This window comes from Doryrhamphus excisus, chromosome 20 (assembly GCF_030265055.1).
Source record: "Doryrhamphus excisus isolate RoL2022-K1 chromosome 20, RoL_Dexc_1.0, whole genome shotgun sequence".
In the NCBI taxonomy this organism is placed as follows: Eukaryota; Metazoa; Chordata; class Actinopteri; order Syngnathiformes; family Syngnathidae; genus Doryrhamphus; species Doryrhamphus excisus.
Window position 1 is genome coordinate 16,062,703 of NC_080485.1, and position 15,967 is coordinate 16,078,669.

At 42.9% G+C, this 15,967-nt stretch overlaps 1 protein-coding gene across 4 annotated transcripts in view; it reads left to right on the top strand.

Moving 5' to 3' along the window:
* The first annotated feature begins 959 nt into the window (after positions 1 to 959).
* The window catches only part of LOC131108276 (zinc finger MIZ domain-containing protein 1-like), a 108,674-nt gene continuing 93,666 nt past the window's right edge, over positions 960 to 15,967 (top strand). Inside the window, exon 1 of one of the 4 annotated variants that reach the window (XM_058059209.1) lies at positions 960 to 1,367. The gene's annotated coding sequence lies outside the window, so the exon portion shown is untranslated. The remainder of the gene's footprint in view (positions 1,368 to 15,967) is intronic. The other 3 variants (XM_058059206.1, XM_058059205.1, XM_058059210.1) reach the window with 3 other exon arrangements.

The window sequence follows — 15,967 nt, forward strand, 5'->3', positions numbered from 1 at the left end:
TTCTCTCAATATCTGATGCACAGAGGCCCTCCCTCTGGCCACTTCCAGCCTCGCCAGACGAGGGAAGATCAACAGAGAGGGAGAGAGAGAGACAGGGCTGGTGTGCGTGGGTGCGTGCGTGTGCCGTGCGTGTGCCGCGCACATCGCTCGGAGAGAACATTGTTCCTTGACGTCACCGCTCGGCCCAGCCTGCTGCTTGCTCTCAAACACGTCTTTGTTATTCGGAGGCTTCCACGGCGAGACCGGCCACCCGGAAAACACGGAACCCGCCTCCAGGCTGCCGGAGCCGGCTTCGAGAGCTCTGCAGGGTCGCTGCTCATGGATCATGGGAGGGGCATGGAAGTGTCAAAGGGTGAAAAAAACGGAAGTACTTCAAACTCTTTATGTAAACTAATTGGCTCCAACTCAATAATAATAACACAATACTCCTAATTGTATGTACACAATACAAGATGTGTGTTTTTGTACTTTCTTCTTGTACATTTTTCTTTTTGACTTATTTTGTTCTACTTATTTTTCTACTTCTTTTGACTTTATTTTTATAATATTGTAACTTTTGTAACCAAGTTTTCAGGAAAAAACAATTTATTATTTTTTATTTCTTTATTTTTTTGCTCCTCGTGGAATTGTGAATCTAAAAAAAGAAAGTTTTTTCTTTAATATTGAAAAGTTATGCTACTAAATGACATTATTGTTCCTATTATATGACGTCATTATTCTCACCACTGTTCCAGATTAATGTAACAGCATCATTAATGTGAATTATATTATTGCTGTTATTCTACACTAATACCAGACTAAATAATAATAATGAAAAATAATAATAACTGGTAAAAGTTTAGCCATCAATCTATTTATGGAAGCCGCTATTAGCAACACATGCTAGCTGCTGGTGTTTTAGTTGGAAACCTTGATTGGCCCAAAGACAGCAGCCTCAACCATTTTGTTGAATGACGTCACAACGAGCCATCCCTACCGTTTATTATCCAAATACGCTGATTTCGATGATAACATTTAAAACAGTCGAATGATCGCCAAACCCAGACCCACTAAGACGATGACTGCCAAGGCGGCCACGGATAGGCTCCACCCGGAGGGATCGCGCGGAAGTCCGGCTCACATTTTCCCTCTCACCGCCGAGCACGGTCGTCTCTCCTCGGTGGTGGTAACTGAATAGCCCGTGTAATCTGACACTTCAACTTGCCGTGCTCCACGGTAGTTGATTCAGTCAATCAGTCAGTCACCAGCACCGTGGGCTCTCCGAGGAGCGAAGCCCAAACACGAGGAGGCTTTTTGTTTATTTCAGCGCGGGGAGAAAAGACAAGAACCCTCGCGGTGGAACGCTTCTTCGGATCCCGGAGCTGGAAGTAAGTTTGCCGCCTTGTTGTGTCGCTCGAGCGGGGCTTCGCACGCTCGCTGGCCGGGTAGTACCTGCTAACAATAGGCTGACCTCCTCGGAACCTTTCAGCGGGGGAACCGGAGTCGGAGGCGGCGTGCCGCTCGGGCCGGCGCCTGTAGCCGGGGAAGGGGAGCCGCCGAGCGGCTTTGTGAGGCGCAGCGCGCCGCGGTCGGAGCTTAGCACGCGCAGCCGGGCGGAGAGCGTGGCCGGCGGCTGGCTCGCACGTCACGTCGGCCGCCGGTGGAGGATGTGTGTCGGCCGGCTATGTCGGCCGGCGATGTCGCCTACCTGTTGTAATGCAATTAACAAAAGGTTGTTGCTCCGTTGTAGCCCTGCTGCACAACAATAACAGTAATGCAGCATCGGTGTCATTTGTCACCTTGAGGTGCTCGAACATGATTGCATCCATTCAGCCGGAGACCTTTAATGGGACTCCTGCAGGCTTGGGGCTTCGTAGAAATATACTAGAACACAATCAGGGAGACCTCCGCCAAGGCTGGAGCGGAATCTACTTCATATGCAAAGCCGAATGCTGCAAAGATGAAATGGAACTACAACTATTCCATGATCCATAAACATAAACAGTGAACTTCAGAGCGGTGTTTGATCCATGTTCCAAATATTAGGCGATTATATGGTTATATTTTTGTCATGTTCATAACTCATTGCCTGCTGCAATGGGAAGTGTAGGCTTTGTGATGATGACTGGAGGATGGAGGAGGCTAATTTTGCGTGGAAGTCACTTGAGCGAAATGGTCCTGTGACTCAAACGTTGAAAGACGTACGACTCCACAAGGGACGTGATTGTAAAAGTCACCAAGTCCAAGTCACAGGAAATTCAAGAAACTGTCAAAGGTGACCCAACATGGAGGAATACGCGCCTAAATCCACCGTTGATGCAAAACTCCACCTGCGTTTGAACGTATTCTTCCTGGGCGCAGCCCGCTGCAAACTTTTCTAGCAATTGCTGAAGTTCCTTTGAGCTGCATCGTGGCAACTAATAAACAAACGGCGATGAAAACATCATCTCCTTGGCAGCGCCGCTAATGTTAAATGAGACAATGCACAGGTGTGAGTGCTGCACGACATGTCAGTGCACATGTGGAGAAACACCTGGATGCCTTGACACTGAATCACCGCCGTGGCGGCCGTGGCGGCGGTGGGAGGCACGTTTGTCCGAATGGGTAGATTCCCTCTGCTTTAAGTCTGCAGGATCCTCCCCATTAAATTCCTCCTGTCTGGATGTGAGGCCAGCCGGGGCTACAGAGTGCATTGGGGCGGGGGGGGGCACCCATCCAGTCATTCATCCATCCATCATCCATCCATCCATTCCTGTCTCCCAACATTGCAAAGTGTCTGCGCTCGTCCTTTTTTTCCCGTCTTTGTATTGCAGCAGTGTTGCATTGCATTGCAGGTGTCCAAGGCTTGCATCTTGGAGAGCGTGTAAACAGCTTTTTGGAAGCGGCGTGGAAGTGGGAGGGGGCGGGAGAAAAGCGCCCCTCCAGTGCGCTGGGTAATTGATGATGTAATGATTTGGTTTCAGCAGCAACACTTGTCAGCTGCAGCGCATTAATGAGCTTTGTTTTTGTTGTGGTCCTTTCCGCCGACTGAAGCGGCATGAAGTCATGACGAGAAGGCACGCTTGCTGCGAGCAGGTGACCTGATAAATCATGGAGGAAAGAGGCCATCTGCAACTGTTTGAAACTTGGAAGTGCGTGTGTTTATGTGTGCGTTTGCTTTCCTTCTGTTGTCCCTCCTGGGGCCTCTCTCTCTCTCTCTCTCTCTCTCTCTCTCTCTCTCTCTCTCTCTCTCTCTCCCTCTGCCAGCCACTCAGTCAGACAGAAGAGCATCTGAATGGCTGAACAGTCTTCCCAACACTTGTACTGAATCCACATTTTGCAGGGTTAAACACACTGAAGGCTGATCATTTGAGTAACGGGTCACAGTTTGTGGTCCCGGGAAACATTGAAACCTTAGACCACGGGTGTCCAAAGTGCAGCCCGTGACCCATTTGCAGCCTGTGGCTGTTTTTTTTAATTGGCCCGCAGCACTAAAAATAGAATTTAATGAGCGAATGAACAAAAACTTGCAGTCGTTTTACAAAAATAAGTCAAAATATTTATTATTCCTCTCTGTTAAATCCTACCCCTCCATCTGGTACTTTTACAATCAGTAACTGTTACATTTGTTCACTTCCTGCTTTCCTAATATAGTTTAAGTATTTTTTTTGAATTTTTTGAATTTTTATTTCTTAATTTTTTATTTTATGTATTTATTTTTTATTATTATTTATATATTTTTTATGTATTTTTTATTTTATTTTAATTTTTAATTTTTAATTTTTAATTTTTAATTTTTAATTTTTAATTTTTAATTTTTAATTTTTAATTTTTTATTTTTTATTTTTTATTTTTTATTTTTTATTTTTTATTTTTTATTTTTTATTTTTAATTTTTAATTTTTAATTTTTTATTTTTTATTTTTTATTTTTTATTTTTTATTTTTTATTTTTTATTTTTTATTTTTTATTTTTTATTTTTTATTTATTTTTAATTAAAAACATTATTTATAAAATATATTGGCACGTGCATGCGGGTCTGTTCTCCTCGTCTCCGATTTAGAACAATAACAATAATTCATTCACGAGGGTCGCGGGGGTGCTGGAGCCTATCCCAGCTGTCTTCGGGCGAGAGGCGGGGTCCACCCTGGACTGGTGGCCAGCCAATCACAGGGCACATATAGACAAACAACCATTCACACTCACATTCATACCTATGGACAATTTGGAGTCGCTAATTAACCTAGCATGTTTTTGGAATGTGGGAGGAAACCGGAGTACCCGGAGAAATCCACACAGAGATGGCCCAGGGTGGAATTGAACTCGGGTCTCCTAGCTGTGAGACCTGTGCGCTAACCACTCGTCCACCGTGCAGCCTCAAAATATTTATTAAAAACATATTCAAGAGAGGTTATTTTTGATAAAGTCAATATGATGACAAACAAAAATGATGAATAACGTAAAGGGTATCCGACCAGGAATCTGTGATCATTTATTAATAAATACATTTTTGTCCTATGGCGAACGTAAAGCTCTGCTGCTTGCTCATTGGTCCAGCAAATGTTGCCATGACATGCCAGCCCGGTGCGTTCAATGCCGTGTGTGCTTTTCCGCTTCCACGTGCATTCTACCGGTTATGACGCGGCTTGATCGAATGGAGCGTCTTTGTCGGCCAAGAACAATTAGAGAACAACTTTTGTGTCATTTTGAGTAATTAGCTTTGTGTTGTGCTGCAATTTAGCGAGCTGCTTGTTGTGTGTGTGTGTTTGTGTGTGTGTGTGTGTGTGTGGGTGTGCGTGCGCTCGCATCCACAGCTGCTAATTGTTTAAGACCTGGCAAAAAGCTAATCAATGTTGTGACAGGCTGACATTTCAGCGAAGAGCTCGCGCCAGGGAAATACTTGTCTTCACTTGACACAGATTCTCGTTTTACTACTTTCGGGCCCCGCCCACTCGTGTGCCGTGCAGCCTCGCCCTATTTTGGTCTTCTGTAATAACTCGTCGCCTTGGAGGGACTCGTTTGCAGAATCAGGGCTCAAGGGGCCGTTTTTCCAAGTTGAAAAGTTGGCTCCTGGTCCTGCAGAGACGGTCGGTAACTCGGCTGGCGGCATCGAATCGAAGCTGCCTTGCCAGTGTGGCTAACCGTGGCGACGGCGGCGACATCACCTTGTCATGTCTCACAGGTTATAACACCGGCGTCCGCCGTATGGAATGTGATTTTCATCTCAAATACTTGCCTAAATATTCCACTTGTCAGCTTCCTGGCGCCGAGTGACTCCCTTAAATATCGGAGTAAAATTCCTAGCAAGGTAGCAACCTTCCTCATATAGTAGACGGTGGTAGCCGGCGTTTGTCCATCAGTCGTCGAAGCAACCTCGAAAAGTAAACATGGCTTAGGGGATATTTGTGTTAGGCTTTTAGGGGGGATTTTTTAGTTTGTACTGTCTAATAATGGGAAAAGAATTGTTTTGTTTGAGAAGCTGGCTAAAGTAAGCTCTTGGTGTAGCAGCAGAAGGAACGGTGTTGGAGTGTCGAGTACAGCTGCTCCTCCCGTGAATTACATCAAAACTTCAAATATCAGACTCACTGGAGAACCGCTGCTAGCGCCATCATCCTGGTCTATGGTATTGTTCCCCCTATTGTTCCCCCTTTGTTGATCTTTGGTTTTCCTACCGTTAGACTTTCATGGCGGCCATGGGATGGCTGGACTGTACCAAGTATTCTCCACAATGATGAAACATAAATAAATATGGTCGCCAGCTTCACAGGAGGACCTGTTTTGTCAAAAAGTTGCCTGTTTAGAGTCAACGCAGAAGTTTGTGATGAGGACTGTCTGACTGTACGAAACTTTGATGTCATAAAAATAAAAAAATAAAAAATAAAAGTAAAAGTAAAAAATTAATGTAATGAATTAATTTTTTTATATAAATTAAAAACATATTTAATAAATTTTAAAACATATTTCATAAATGAAAAAATAAATGTAATAAATTGCTAAAAATAAATGTAATAAATTGCTAAAAAATAAAAAAATACATTAATAAAAATAAAGCAATATAAATAAATTAATACATATAAAAATAAATTAATATTAATAAAAATATTTTTATATTAATACAAATAAATTAATAATGATAAAAATAAAAATAAATTTAGATTAATAAAAATAAAAACAAATTTATAGTAATACAAATAAATTAATATTAATTAAAAAAAGTATATTAATAAAAATAAAAACTAATTTATATTAATACAAATAAATTAAGATAAATACAAATACATTTATATTAATAAAAATAAAAACATTTATAGTAATACAAATAAATTAATAAAATACATTAAAAAACAACCTAAATTATACTAGGAAAGCAGGAGGTGAACAAATGTAACAGTTAGTGATTGTAAAAGTACCAGATGGAGGGGTAGGATTTAATAAGCTTTGCTTCTTCCTACTCCTTTTGGACATGTGGAACTGGGAACTGATTATGGGATACACTCAATTGGAATCTGATGCATGTTCAAATGAAATTAAACCATTACCATTACCAAGTGGGGTGGGGGGGGGGGGCACAAGGCATAGTTCGCCAGTTTGAGACCCCACCAGTCTGACTGCCGTTGTGTCAACAGACTGTCATTCGTGTTTCCTGACGTGTCTTCAGGCGTATCCACCTCGTTCCCTTCTGGACACGGTTAGGGGGCGGCGGTGTGGGAGGCGGTCTTCTAAGTGCTTTTTAGAGTCTGGCGAGGGAGACACTGTCACCATCTCATGCATCTTTGATTTGATGTTCTTTGAGAAAGGAGTGCAGGGCAACAACACAATGACCACTTCCTGTTCCCATAAATGAAAACCCTCGCTGGGAACAATACCAGAGTCGAACAAAATGTTCCTTTTATCCATCCACCCGTCCCGCCGTCACCATCACCGAGCAATTACACTCTTCCCGACACGTCCTTCCCGACGCTACGACTGACAACATCCTCAGCCTGCGTGGGAACGCCAAGCGAAGAGATAGCAAGTGTCTGAGCGACTTGCTGTTGGGGATCCTAAATCCTGCTTAAGCTAAACAAACTCATTGTCCTCATCCTCCAACTGCCGTCTCGCTGCTCGCTTTCCACTCCCAACCTCCGTCGCCAATTAGTCGCCTCTTCATGCCGGGTCAGCGGGTTTCAGCGCCGGGTTGGCTGCGTTTGCCGCGTCTCTCCCGACCCCCGAGCTGGCCTGGGGGAGGTCCTCACGCCCGGCTTCCGTTTGCCGACACGCCTCTCTTCCTCTACCGCGTACTCGCAACACGATGACGGCGAGCATCGGACGTACCTGTCTGCCAGCGTCGGCTTTCCGTGGCTGAGGTTGGCGTGGGAGAAGCGGAGCGATGGGGAAGTTGCTCTGAAGGCGTGTCCAACATGGCCTCCAGGGATACATACTTACTTGTTTGACGACAAGGCAAATTAGGCGCAGGATTACTAATGCAGGAGGACGGCGTTTATTCTTTGCCGACGGGGAGTCATGCAATATCCGCGCTGGCGTCACGCTGATGCTGACGCGTGTTGCTGATGCAAAAGATGCAGTTTGACCACAAGTGAAGAGCAGGGCGCCGATGGCAGGGTCCTGGTTTTGGGGTCGGCTGTGGCAACTAATCCATCATTCATCGGTTCCGCTGAATCCACAACTATTTTATTCATCAAGAAAAGGACAAATAACAGCAACAATTGGCAGTAATTGGACAAGAATAAGTCAAAATATGAAGAGGGAAAAAAAATAATTTTAGGAGAATAATATCGTCAAATCGATATCGACAAATAACATGCACATAAAGTTGAAATATTAAAGACAAAAGACTTTTCACGATGAGAAACAAATAAAACAAAGTTGAAAATATATTGCAAAAAGAGCTTAAATGTTTTCAGAATAAATTCAGAATATTATGGTGATAAAATCATAATTACAAAAGGAGAATTTACTAGTAAAAAGTTCAAATAATTCTGAAATTTAAACCAAAAACTGTACAAACGGGGAAAAAAATTGTCATTTTATTAGATAAAGTCAAAATATTAGGAGAATAAAAAAAGGCCAAATTTAATCAAATTAACACCATGCTATTATGAAGAAAAATAATAAATTTAGTGGCATAAAGTTGAAATATTAAAGAAAAAGTCCTAATATTCTGACAAACCTAAAACAAAGAATAAAGTTGTAATTTATGGAAAAAGTTTGTGAAAACATTTATTGTTAGAATAACAATTTGAGTATTGAATAATAATTTCAATTAGTAGCATACTAATGAAATATTCAATTTATTTTTACAAAATATTATCATGAGAGTAAATAAAGTTGTCATTTTTTGAACATTAGGTTGGGATTAGACGTCCAAATATTTTGCGAATCAAGTCATAATTCTAATAATAATTATGAAAAGAAAATATAACTTCTTAGCATCTCTACATGAATTGCTTTAGAAAATATAAAAATTTCATCCTTTAATTTTTCATAATGTGGTCCTGGCTGTTAAAGGTTTGGACACCCCCATCTCGGACCGAACCATAACTCCATTCATGGCGAGAACAAGCCTTGTTCTTTCAGACTTCCTGGACGAAGACGTGATTGTTAGTTGCAGCCCGACTAAGCAGTTGCTGCTGTGCTGCCATCTTTTCATGCCCCCCCCATTCCCCCCCCTCCCCCTCCCACAGTGACTGTGTCTGTTTGCCCACTCCGTGCCCTCCCCTCCGTTTTTGACACTGGCGCAGGAGCCAAAGCGCTTTCCCAGGGTTCTAAGGACCGACATCCCTTTCATTCCCCCGCCTGGGCGCCTCAGATAAAGCGGCCATATTTTAAAGCGACCGCAGCGTGGAGCTGGCGAAGAAAGCGAGAGAGAGACGGCGAAAGAAGAAAAGACATTTGGATTTATTTCCAATACAGGTGGTCCTCCTCGTGCGTTAGGACATTTCCATCAATGAATTCAAAACGCCGAGGGGGGCGGGTCCCAGCGCCCGCCGTGCGTGTTTTTTGGCGCCCAAGAAGGTACCATTGATGACAAACAAGATGGCTTGCTACTTGACTTTTTACGCCTCATTATGTCTCTCAGGTGGCAGCGCGCAAAAGAAAAGGAAAGCCATGGCCGTGGAAGTGAATGGGCAGAGCACGATGAGGAGACACGCCCACCAGGAGTGGTCCTAACAGCTCCACTGTCATGGCCACCATTAAGGGGAGAACCCATTGAATGCTGGGGGGTGGATTTATTATTCGATTTTATCTTTCTACGGTGTGCGACTCGACTTACGAGGTCATTTAATCCGAAGTCGCACCCAAACGTACCAATTGGTCGGCTGTGCCAGTTTCGGCGTTCCTCAACTCGTAGCTGTGGTAACCACGAAGTACGAGTACGAACTCCAAACGCGTGGAGGACGTACCAAATATCTGACCGCGTGTTGGCCACCCCGCCTTACAGTATGCGGGTTGCAGGTTTGAATACATGGACGTATTTTCCCAATGTTGACACCAGAAAAACGTACGCCGTCTCGTGTAGGGACGACGCACCGAGACTATTTTGTCAGGACGACGAACCACGGGCGCCCTCCATGGGTGTCTTGTGGTCTTTCCCCGTACGAGCGGCTGTGACCGAGGCTTTAGGTCGAAGTTCCCACTTCCACTACAACTCAACTTGCCTCATCTAGGAATGGAACATGTTCCCCTCAAGACAGTAAACATATTCTTTAGGACACAACTCTTACGTCTTACGTTCTTACTTCTCCAGAGATGGCCTTTTGCTGTGCGCATCAACCCGGGCGGCGGGGAACCAAAGCCAAGGGCGGACGTGCTCGTTTATCACGCCGCTAATGAGAAGAGGCTAATCGCGTGGACGCTGGCGAGGGCGCCTGCCAGAGATCAGCCTCTAAACAATGTTCATTATTGTTTGCGTTGGCTCGCTAATTATCTTTTCAAAACATTATTGGCAAAGGCGGAGGATACTGGATGACCACGGCGAGGAACGGCGAGGAATGGATTTAGGGGTGGTTGGTCTGCCGGGTGTCATTTATCACCCTAAAAACCTCCTGGTATGCACGCTGCCGATTGCTGGTGTGTTCATTATTCGGACTTCTCGGGGAAAGGTTGGTACAAATACAAAGGATGAGCTGCATTTTTACATTGCACGGGCTACCGTCATAACAGACGGCTGTTGCTAGCATAGCAAGCTAGCGAGCTAACTAATTAGTCTCTCCAGTTGACCAATTCTAATCTTAAGGAAGATTTTGAAGCGCAGTGGGGTGAAAGAAGCCAGAAACTTACCACTTCCACACGGAATGAGAGGATAACCTTTTCCCACTTAATCTCAGCCGTGGCACGTTGGTCTTGGCCGTGGCACGTTGGTTTTGGCCGTGGCACGTTGGTTTTGGTCTTGGCCGTGGCACGTTGGTTTTGGTCTTGGCACGTTGGTTTTGGTCTTGGCCGTGGCACATTGGTCTTGGTCTTGGCCGTGGCACATTGGTCTTGGTCGTGTCACGTTGGTTTTGGTCTTGGCACGTTGGTTTTGGTCTTGGCCGTGGCACGTTGGTCTTGGCCGTGGCACGTTGGTCTTGGCCGTGGCACGTTTGTTTTGGTCTTGGTCTTGGCACGTTGGTTTTGGTCTTGGCCGTGGCCCGTTGGTCTTGGTCTTGGCCGTGGCCCGTTGGTCTTGGCCGTGGCCCGTTGGTCTTGGCCGTGGCATGTTGGTCTTGGCACGTTGGTTTTGGTCTTGGCCGTGGCACGTTGGTCTTGGCCGTGGCACGTTGGTCTTGGCCGTGGCACGTTGGTTTTGGTCTTGGCCGTGGCCCATTGGTCTTGGCCGTGGCACGTTGGTCTTGGCCGTGGCACGTTGGTCTTGGCCGTGGCACGTTGGTCTTGGCACGTTGGTTTTGGTCTTTGCCGTGGCACGTTGGTTTTGGTCTTGGCCGTGGCCCGTTGGTCTTGGCCGTGGCATGTTGGTCTTGGCACGTTGGTTTTGGTCTTGGTCTTGGCACGTTGGTTTTGGTCTTGGTCTTGGCACGTTGGTTTTGGCCGTGGCACATTGGTTTTGGTCTTGGTCTTGGCCGTGGCACGTTGGTCTTGGCCGTGGCACGTTGGCCGTTGGCTCTGCTGGTCTCCACGCCGTGAAAGATAATGTCTCCTAACAATCCCGTTACCTAGCGACCACAATACTACATAGAACTTCAATAACTTGACCTATTGTACAACAATTGGGAAATGTAATGACAACCCAAAGTTAAAGTCCTCATTTCCTGAAAGCCAAAGATTGTTTACTGCAGGGCTGGGTGCTAATATGCATTATTGATGTTTAATATCTTAATATCTTAATATCATTTACAAAAAGCAAACAACTCAGTAAAGTTGTGCACTCAACAAACCTCTACCAGCGTCTTGTTTGCTTGACTCGACGTATCAAGACGGCGTGGTGCGTTCGCTGACACATGCGGACTCTTATCCAAGGCTCTTGTTGATTTTGATGGAGGTTTGTAATTTTTTCAAATGTTATTTATATTGTGTTCATTTGATGAAACCAGTTGGGTTTACAAGCTGCATTTAGTGGACGATCCAAACGGCTGAAAGCACGACATAAACTTTATGTGGGAAACTTTATCATCAAGAAACGGAACGCAAATATTGACTCACTAAAGCTAACATTTACTAAACTGTTACTAAAGTTAGCTACATTTAGCTCATTTTGCTCGTGAACGATACAGGATTTATTAACTTAGCTGAAAATATCAAGTACGCCGTAAAAGGGAAGCAACTTTTTGTTTTAATATTTAATGTCGTACATCAAACATGTCGTCTTTGTTTGCACAACATTCATTTTTATAAGTAACGTCAACTAACTTTTACAAGTTGACTTTACTCGCTAAGGTGAGGGACTGGTTTTTTCTCTCACATTCAAGCTATTGTTTTTTTACTCACATTTCAAGGTAACACTTGAAAATGTTATAATTTTACAAGAGTGATATTATGAGGGGAAAAATAACCTCATTTTAGTAACGTGAAGATGAAATATGCAAGAAAAAATATTTTTTTAAAGTTTACATTTTTTGAGAAACATAGAAAACAATGAATAAAGTTATGATCTTTGGAAAATTAGGTCGCCAAAAAAGATCTCATTTTAGGAAAATAAACTCAGAATAATATGGCCATAATACCATAATTACGAGAGGAAAATGAACAAAAACAATGTTGAAATATGTGGAAAAGTTTATAAAAAAAACAGTAAAAGCAGCCATAATATTGCAACAATCAAGTAAAAATATTAAGAGAAAAAGTTCATATTATACCAACAAAACTTTTAAGAAATTTTATGAGAAATAAAAAAAACATTTATTTAAATATTAAAAACGTGATTCTCTTTTAAAGTTGTAATATTATGAAAAACAAAACAACAAATATAGTATAAAGTATTTGGAAAAAGTTATAATTTTACACAAATGAAGCCAAAATATTATAGGAATTAAGTCATCATTTTGAGAGGAAAATGTCCAAGGAGAAAGTTGACATTTTATGAGAATAAACTTGTAATATAATGAGGAAAAATTATGTCATTTTTAGTCGCATAGAGTTGAATTATTCAAGAAAAAAAATCATCTTAAAAAAAAAAAAGAAACCAAACAAAACAGAGATGTAATTTTTGGAAAATCAGGTTGGGGACAAGGTTATAATATTATGGGAGTTAAATACTAATATTACAATAACAAAATTTACAATAATTTTTTTTTTAGAAAATTAAAACAAAACTGGAAAAAATGAGTGACATTGATACCAATAAATATGATTTACCATCCATGATGATAAAGCTGAGATGCAGTTAAAAAATATTGTATACATATATAATATATAATATATATGTATATGATAGATATAGAACACATGACTTTACAAGCTATGTTAGCGGCAGCGTTGCATCCTTTGATTTTTCACCGTGACCCTCGCTGACGTAGAATGTACTGCGATATGGCAGTAAGGCCTACTGCAGTATCTTCAGATATTATTAGTCAGCTTCCAAACGTCCTGTTCCCGGCTCTTCCGTGTCTGTCCTCCCCCCCAGCAGCGTTCCCATGACTCCAGATGACACACATTAGCCGCATGTAATAGACTTATTACACGTCTTGTCCCCGTAACGCACCGCCTTCCATCGCCTAACCTTTCCTTCTTGGTCGGGGGTGGGGGATGGGGGGTGGGGGGGGGGGGGGGGGGGGTGGGGGGCAGCGGAAGCGTGTGTTGACTCTGCTAAAAGACACACGTGAGGACGTCGCACGTTTCCCGTCTTGACTCGTGTGTGTTTTGAGGAGGAAACGCCAGGGAGGCGGGGAGGGGGCATGATGGGGGGGGTGGGGTGGGCAGTTTACCTCCCCACCGCTTGACCTCCAACATCTCGCGGCGGTGTAGTGTGTGTGTGAGTGAAGCGTGCTGGGTGTGGATGGATGTGAAATATGCGTCGGGGGGCTGCAGACGGCGTGCCCCCGCGTCATCGTCTCCTTGTCATGTCGGCTTGTCTCCTTGGGTAACAAATCAGCGGGATTGTTGTGGAAAAAAAAAGAAAAGAAAAAGAGGTGCGTCTCACTGACTGATGCATGAAAGCACCTTTGTTGGTGGGGGTGAGAGTGGGGGCGGGGGCAGGGGGGGGCGGCAACAGCATAAGCAGCATTGGTGGCTCGGGGTGAGGTCCTGCCCTGATTTTCTCTGGAATTCCTTTGTTTTTGGAAGCCATAACGGTGGTGGGGGGAATCTGGCTCGCCCCCGGGGCTCCTTGAGTATTCTCCGCTCACATCTCTGCGGCTGCCAGCGCTGATGGTTCGGGGATGTGGGGGGCTCGGTTTAAAAAAAAAAAAAATCTGTAAGAACAGCCAAAACACCTTTCTGAGGGGATAAAGATGAGAGAAGCAGGCAAACGGATGCTCCCAAAACATAAATGTGCTCCTTTTTGACGGGAAATGAAAGTCAAATGTGGATCCTTGCATTCAGGGCAAGACGCATGCTGACACGTTCTTTTCCAGACGTATAAACCGGGTCCCGAAACCACCCAAAAAATGCCATACACAACTCGGTGCAGTCACTTTTTGTTGAGATCCGACATACTCATTTGAATGCAATGCAAAGAAAACAATGACAAGGGCATAACAGTGAATGCACGGCGCCATCCAACATGGTTCGCATCCGGCTAGCCAACACCTGCCTCAAAAATGTTGCGCTATCGCAGTTTTTGTACAGTATTACACATTACTACTAAATAACCCACCATGGGGCCAAAGAAAGTGAGTACAGTCGCCCCTGGATGGCAAAGATGGCTGACTAACGGTCTCTTATTAGTCCAAAAAGTTATATTGGATTGTGGTCACTCTGCATCAGTAATGTTACTCGCCTCTCACTCCTTGTAGAAGTAGTACCTGTCAGTTTTTTTTGTCCTGGTCCGTGTTTGAAACACTTTGGCTAGCTTGCGATGCTAACAGCAACCGTCTGTCACGTACCTGCAGTGATGCCACAGCCTGGGCAATGTGACGTAAACAAAGAACAATAGTATAAAGGTGAATATAGGGGTGTTATTTAATGCCTAGAGGGCTCTAATAATGTTAAAACCCATATTAACCCTTAGATGCATAAGTGGGTCAAAAATGAGGTTGTTTTCGTGAAATATCTTTGTAATAAATTTTTTTTTATTATTTCATATTCCAGGTATTCCTCAAAAAACATGTTTTTGATATCATGCCATTCACATTTTTAACTTATCTTTTATACATTTTAAGAAATTTTAGTTTTTGTGTTACTACCCCAACCTTCCATAAGTGGGTCAAAAATGACCCGGTCAGGTTGTTTTCTTGAAATATCTTTGTAATTAAATTTTTCTTATCATTTCATATTCCAGGTATTAATCAAAAAACGCGTTTTTGATATCATGCCATTCACATTTTTAACTTACCTTTTATGCATTTTAAGAATTTTTGGTTATTGTGTTACTACCCCAACCTTCCATAAGTGGGTCAAAAATGACCTGGTCAGGTTGTTTTCTTGAAATATCTTTGTAATGAAAATTTTTTTATCATTTCATATTCCAGGTATTAATCAAAAAACGCGTTTTTGATATCATGCCATTCACATTTTTAACTTTTAACATTTAACATTTTAAGAATTCTTTGTTTTTGTGTTACTACCCCAACCTTCCATAAGTGGGTCAAAAATGACCCGATCAGGTTGTTTTCTTGAAATATCTTCGTAATTAAATTTTTCTTATCATTTCATATTCCAGGTATTAATCAAAAAACGCGTTTTTGATATCATGCCATTCACATTTTAACTTACCTTTTATACATTTTAAGAATTTTTTGTTTTCTGTTACTATCCCAACCTTCCATAAGTGGGTCAAAAATGACCCGGTCAGGTTGTTTTCTTGAAATATCTTTGTAAATAAATTTATTTCATCATTTCATATTCCAGGTATTCCTCAAAAAACATGTTTTTGATATCATACCGTTCACATTTTTAACTTTTAACATTTTAAGAAATTTTTGTTACTACCCCAACCTTCCATAAGTGGGTCAAAAATGACCTGCATGCATTTTCTATGGAATCCAATATGAACCTTTGATTCTTATCAACTTATTAACTCCTAAATATAATACTAAATATCATACGAGTGATTATTTTTAACCAAAATGTCAAAATTGTCATAAAAAGGCATTGATTCTAGTATGGGTGATTTTTGACCCACTTACGGAAGAGTGTAGAGTCCAGTCACTCGTGCATCTAAGAAGGTTAAGAAAGTCAGACGTCAGTGTCTGATGGCTGCTAGCTGGGCCGCTGCTAGCAGGGCCGCTTTAGCCCCCCGCCCCAACAAACCCCCCCCCCCACGTCCACGCACCCTCATGCCTCATTAAGTGAGATAAAGCCTCGGTAACGCTGTTAGAATCCTACAAACGTATCTCCATTGACTGTGGGCCACAAGCCCTCCGTGACCAGATGCTTATCTGGGGGTGGCTGTCGCTTTAGCTAACTTCCACTTC